The sequence below is a fragment of the Labeo rohita genome, chromosome 9 (genome assembly GCF_022985175.1).
Source record: "Labeo rohita strain BAU-BD-2019 chromosome 9, IGBB_LRoh.1.0, whole genome shotgun sequence".
Lineage (NCBI taxonomy): Eukaryota > Metazoa > Chordata > Actinopteri > Cypriniformes > Cyprinidae > Labeo > Labeo rohita.
Genome location: NC_066877.1, coordinates 3,207,859 through 3,215,365, shown reverse-complemented (window position 1 = coordinate 3,215,365; position 7,507 = coordinate 3,207,859).

Genomic DNA, 7,507 nt, shown 5'->3' with positions numbered 1-7,507 from the left:
CCACTTAAGTAGGACTTGAGTATATCTTTAAATGTAATTTCATAATTATTTGTATTGTCTTTGAAGTATGGTTACTGCAGAATGCACTGACGAGCATTTATGGTAAACTGATTTGATTTAATTTACATTAAACACTTTAAATTTAAATATGTTTGTAATTACATATTTGTTATGTTGCAGCTTAATACGTTTAAAATATATAAATTATAAATTATATCCAAGTACTTTTGCATGGCAAGACAGAAGATTTTTAAAACATTTTGATTTAAAATCAAAAAGAAATTAAGGTTTTTGAGGAAAACATTCCAGGATTTTTCTCCATATAGTGGAGTTCAGTGGTGGCCAATGGATTGAAGGCCCAAATTGCAGGAATAAGGAATAATATCCCAGCCGAGGAATAAGGGACTTATCTAACGAAACAGTCGGTTAGTTTCTAAATAAAATAAAAATGTATATACTTTTTAACCACAAATGCTCATCTTGCATTGTTCTTCGTCTGTGTACTTCAGTTCAAAAACATAGGATAGAGTGAAAAACTCCATCTCATTTTCTCCTCAAACTTCACAGTCATCCGACATCGTTGTTTTATCTTTTTTTTTTTAAAGGTAATTTGATTGTCTTTGCACATTTGCTTTGTAAACACAAGGTCAGTACTTCCACCTATGTAATGCGTGAAGTTGAGCTAGCGCAAGATGAGCATTTGGGATTGACCCTTTAACTGTCACCATCCCCTCTGTGGGACGTCTAAGTTTACTTCACCATATTACAAATAAATCCTAATTTAATCATGACAAACTATACATTGTTGGAAAGGTCTAAGACTCCTAAATAGATATTTTACCATATTTTTGTGTTACAAATTATGTAGGAAAAGTAATAGATTAATATATGTCAAAAATGCAGCTTAAAAAATCTACATCATAACATGAGTTCTGACCTTTGTCACAAAAGACTTTCTTTATTGCCTTTTTCCCTATCATGCTTTAGATATCATAAGAATTTACATATCAGTTTAAAACTTAAAATCTCAAAATTCATCCTTTGAAAAGCATTTTAAAATCAGACATTGCATTACCACGGAAAATGTACATTAAAATCATATTACAAAATGTTTTCTTTCATGAATTATAAAAATGTAAGTCTGGATAGTGCATTTTTATGCCTGTGTTCAAAAATGGGAGTGACAGTTAAAAGGATAAAAAGTATACAAATTTTAATATCTTTTTTAAGAAAATAAAATTCACTAGATAAGACCCTTATTGTCGTGATCATGTAGAGCCCATTAAGACTGCACTGAAACTGCAGTTTGGACCTTTCACCATTGAAGTCCTCTATATGGAGAAAAATCCTGTAATGTTTCCTTCAAAAACCTAATTTCTTTTTGAATGAAGAAAGCAAGACATGAAACATGAACATCTTGGATGATATGGGTTTAAGGAAATTATCAGGAAATTTTTATTCTGTAAGTGAACTAATTATTTTATGTGATACTAAATCACCTCTTATTTAAGTAATATTATCTTCATTATCTTTTTAAAATATACTTTTAAGATTTAAAGTACACTAAAAGTGCACATTCAGCACACTTATTTTTTTACAAGGGACAGTACTGTATTGTGACAGTCATCTGCTAGAACAGTAGTGTTACAACAGCCTTCCTTCACACGTGCATGACTTTAGTTGCGCACCCCAATTTTTCCCGTTGAGATGCTGCTTGATTGTATTGATTTCCCTGATAATGTAAATGTATCACTTTTTGAGCGGAGGGTGAAATTAAGACACAGCAGAGAGGTGTGTGTCAATGCAGGTAACGATTTTGTGTTTGGAGTGGAGGACTCTTAATAAGCTTCGGTTTAAGACACTCTGTAAAGTGCTCAAGATGAGATCAGTCTGTCTGTTTACCGCGCATGGCCTAATTGAGAAAGATGAGGCTGATACCGAGGCTATAATTAACGTCACACACAGCAGAGACAACGCAAGGTCACCGAGTGTTTGACAAGAAATGTTATTTAACAACGAAGACAGGGGCTAATCAATAATTTACTCATTTTTCTACTCGCTTTTGCGTTCAGTGGTGTCTTTATCATACTGCTGTGTGTGTAGGTGTGTGTGTGTTTTGGGGATATCAGCAGCGGCTCCTCTGAATCAGAACATGCCGTTTGGGAGGGATTCCTGTTTATTCGCCACCATTAAAGACATGAAACTTACCAACTTAAAAATGACATGCAAGGTCATTTGCATAATGCAAAATTGAATTTCCCTGAATACATGTATTAATCTGAATTGTAAAAAGCAGTGGTGGGGCTGCTTACATGCTGTAATTGGCATCTTGTGGTTTGCCTTCCTGAGGCGAGACTTGAGTTTTATGTGTGTTTATAATAAATTGCATATTTAAGCTCGCAGGAAATCACTGGGAGACATCCATCCTACACGCTCTCATTTACGGCGCTGTCTTTAATTAAACCACGGAAAGAGTCGGCAATTTGTTTCTGAACACTGTCTAATGTCTGAGTCTGCTTATTAGATATTAAATTGATGCATAATTCAGGCAATTAAGAAAGTAATCACACAAAGTAATGTAATGGAAGTTAATTATTACTGCATAAGCAAACAGTTCATTAATGCCGGTTAATGTAGTGACTGCATCATGTTCATGCTCCGCATCTCAGTGTGTGTGGATCTGCTGATTCCAGCTGATCTCAGATCAGCAGAGTGTGTATGAATCACTTGCAAATGAGGGAGGAGGGCTTTACTAGGCCCTGAAAAAAAAAAAAAAAAAAGTCCTGTGGCAACATGATGGTGTATTGATCAGATGGTAAGGCTCTTTGAAAAACATGCCTGTGGTGACATTTCAGCAAAATGACACTGAACATTTCGCAACACTTTTTAAAAGTGAAATGTTCAGTGAGTGGTCCTAAAAGCACTTTTGGTTTTATCTGAAAGGCCACATTTTATTGCAGTGGTTGTTGTACATATCACAGCAGTTTGCTAAGAAATATCATGTGAGTGGTGCTACAGGATTAATATTCGATCATGTTTGAAAATAATGTACCACCAGCCCTAAACTAAACTTAACCCATAGTGTTAACAAAAACAAACATGATATAAAAATGCATTTGATGAAGCAACAGTGGCATTTAAACTTGTTTCTACAAGTCTTTGAGCGCTTTTAACGTGACTTGTTTCACCAGTGCGCTTTGCATCACAAGTGCAGTGATGTACCAGGTGAGCTACAGAGCAAGTTTACAACATCAGTAGTGCTGTTAAAATTACCACGTTAACGCAGGTGATTCATTTTACAGTTTAACGGCATTAAAAAAATGTTTAATGCAGGAGTGGAGCAAGGGCCACCACTCTGCTTCTGTCTCTTTTTTTCTTGACAAGAATTGTGTTTATTTAATCGCAGAATGTCTTTACGACCAAATCAAACGGGAGACTTTTCAGACACGCACTCCAACTTCATTTCAGCGCCATGCGCTAGTAAAACGTGCGTAGAAACGGTACAAGTGATGAGGAGCATCAGTAGAACAACAGTGAACTACAGTCATATGAGATGTTTCAGGCCATATGTCAGTAAAATCAAATTTTCCTGTCCTGTCAGCCGTTATACTGTGCTTGTAGCACGCATGCTTTAAACGCATAAATGCATCAGCACGCACTGTATCCTGTATAATTTCATATTAAAGCACCAATGAAACTACGAGCTAACTTTTGTAGCTTTAAGGATTAATCTATATTTAATTTAGTATTTACTGTTTGATATATGTATTCAATTTCTGTATATTTTAGTCAAAAAAAAAAAAATAATATATATATATATATATATATATATATATTAGAAATACACAGTCGTTATGTTGTTTATACATTAATTAGAAGATTGAATGTGAAAATATTGCAATTTAAAAGTATATTTAAAAACTTTAGTGTTAGGAGGGATTAGTCGAGATTATTATTATTATTATTATTATTATTTTATTTTTTAATCAATTGATAGCACTATACATCAGAAAAGCTATATACTGTACGTGATTATGTGTATGGTAGTGAATTGTATATTTGGATAAGTTATGGAGTTTTAAAATAAATTAATTAATTAATTAATTAAAGAAATATTTTCAGTAATTCTTTCAGCATAACAAATTAACTTTTATTTTTAAGCAATTTATTTATTTCATTTAAAAATGAAATTACTTCTTTCTTTCTTCCTTCCTTCCTTCCTTCCTTCCTTTCTTTTTCTTTCTTTCTTTCTTTCTTTCTTTCTTTCTTTCTTTCTTTTTTCCTTCTTTCCTTCCTTCCTTCCTTCCTTTCTTTTTCTTTCTTTCTTTCTTTCTTTCTTTCTTTCTTTCTTTCTTTCTTTCTTTCTTTCTTTCTTTCTTTCTTTCTTTCTTTCTTCTTCCTTCTTCCTTCCTTCCTTCCTTCCTTCCTTCCTTCCTTCCTTTATTTATGTATATTTTTATTCATTTATTTATTTGAAGTATTATCTTGCTACTGCATATGAAGAGTTCAGATGCAAAACCAGCTAAAAGCTATCTCGGTCAAAAATGAGATACAGTCCATCAAATACTTTTACTTCAAACTCGCTAAATTCCAGCCTCAGCCCAATCAGAAGTGCCAGTACTTACATAGAAACCTATACAAAGTAGCCAGAAAGAAATGCTCATTTTAAAGAAATACGTCAGATGGATTTAGAGGCTTTTGCATCTGAACTCTTCATATATACTATATACTGCTATAGCATCAAATCTAATAATCATGTGTAGTCATCCATACCATGTTACCTTGATACTGTATATACCATGATACTGAAGGATAGATATAGTTGTGGTCCACAGTATTTATTGTTTTAAGTCGTACTTCAAGATACTCAAATACCGTGTTATTTCTGTAATACTTTTCCAAAAACTATAATGATATATTGACCAACAACTTTGTAATAACTTATTTATTGATTTATCGGTCCTTTTTTAATCAAAATTCACTATGCAGAAGACTGTATAGATCATCTAAGTTAAACTTAATTCGTTACTTCAGGTAAATATTAAATAGGAAGACAGCTTTTTCCTAGTTGTGCTTGTTAGTCAGTGTTTTTGATAGCGTCTGGCTTAATTTCAAGGATTCTGAGATGAAACCTTGACTCTTCCCTCTTTTTCTGTCTTATTCCCTTTTATTTTTTCTGTTTTAAAGCAGACCCATAAAACAGGCCTGTCCAAGCTGGTCTTGTTTCTCTGAGTAAACATGCGTGTCACAGTTGACCTTTGCAGGGGTCAGGAGGTTTTTATATTGGCTGACATGTTTGAGAGTTAATAGAGACGCTTAGCAACACTCCCCTGGGTCATCCTATTTATTAAGCTACAATGAGTTGCATCTGTCTAAACCAAATCAAGGGGACCTATCAGCCAGGGTCAGACACGCACCAATACACACCATCAACACACACTCCTCACCCGCAACGCACCAGGTTTAACATACATAACACACTCTCTCTGAGATGAGGAAGCGATCTTTGATCTGATTATTTCTGTATACAGTGTCTTATTATGGGGTATTATTGTATGATTAGAAATGTACATATAGCAACTACTGTAGCCTATAATACAGCGTTTAAAGAATCATGTCTTATGAAGGGACAGAGATAGACAGAAGATGTTTCGAGGAGCAGTCACTTGTAAAAACACCCTTATTAAGGGATAATAGTGTATTATAACCTAATAAAGAAACAATAATATTTTATAACAGTCATATATAGAGTCAGACACATATGTTAGCCATCAAACTACCATTCAAAAGTTTGGGGTCATTAAGATTTTTTAAAAAGAAGTCTCTTATACTCACCAAGACTGCAAAAATGACTGATCAAAAATACAATTAAACAGTAATATTGTGAAGTATTATTACAATTTGAAAGAACCCCTATGTTATGGTAAATGTCATTTATTTTTGTAATGCAAAGCTGAATTTTCAGCAGTCATTACTCCAGTCTTCAGTTTCACATGATCCTTCATTGATTATTAGTGTTATTATTTTTGTGTGTGTGTGGTTTTTTTTAATTCTTTAAAAAGTAATTAGAATTTGCAGATAATTAGAAAATTCAAAAGTACACTATTTATTTGAAATCTTTTGTGACATTAAGAATGACTTTTGAGCAGTTTAATGCATCTGTGCTGAATGAAAGTATTAATAAAAAATAAAGTAATAGTGTAATATATAAATTAAAGGTGCCCCCAGAGTAAAAGACTTCTTTGATATTATTTTCCTCTAAAACAAACTAGATGGCACAAAAACATGGCATTGCACTTTCCGAAACATTCGCTTTTCAAGATACACATGCAAATTTGTCCGATCCTTGACACGATCGCAGGCAGCAGCACAAAGTTGATTCTGTGCTTACTTGATCTAATATTTTATGTTTTTTTTGTTTTATTTTAAATGTTGGCGATTTAAGTAGCAAATGAGAATCGCTAAAATGGATGCATATATTTTGAGTCAAATATCTTCTTAATGATTTTCAGTTTAGTTTAAGATAATTAAAGCAACAGTTTTTAAATGATGAATCAATATGTAAAAGTATGGTATTGGGAGTAAAAAGCACCCCTGCTATTGGGGCTAAAAGGCACAATAATTAACATGATAATTAATTGAAGGCTGACTTTTTCATTTGCTGACATAACATGGCTGGATTCAGATGGTAAATATCATATATTGTTGGGTGTCCATCTTAGAGATAATCACCATGTTTAGAATGAAACCGTCATATTTAAAAACATGATATTAATCATATCATATAATAAAATATCATTTGTTGTTACTACCATAAATCTACATCAAATAATTATTATCCTTCAGTGCTTTCAGAATCTTTACATTTTAAAATGATTTTGTTTCTGTACTTTAAAATATTTTTTATATTAACATTTTAATGAGAATATATTTATTGAACAAAAATAAATTATTTTATTTTTCAAAATAAGCAGAAAATAGTGCAAACTTTGCTAAAGTGGTTGTTTTGAACAAATGTAAACTTAGACATTAGTAAAAAAAAAAAATGTTTGCAAAAGTATTTTAGCAATACCGTGTGTGGGGTAAACAAAATAAATGACTTGTATGACTTATTGTCACACAAAATCTGTTTCTTCATAAAAGTTCAATACAAAGCAATTATACATTTTAGGCACAGTGAACAGCACACCGTTAGCCCCGTTGTATCCTATATAGGGAGAATCACAGATTATGAGAGTATAGTAAGTAGCTTATTATAAAATCCTTATGAAGGCACTATCAGTCATATAAGGGGACAATAGCGTGTTATTACAGCCTTTTTTTTGTTTTAGTAAGCTGTTTTGTTTTCTCTGTGTTTTTGTTATTTGTTGTTGGTCAGTGAGTTCAGGTCACAGAGCTGCCGTCTGTAATCACGGATAATAGTCAATTATCACAGAGAACTATCAGATCAATTACAGCTCAGTCAATACACACACAAACCCTGACTCTACACGCACTCATATAGTGA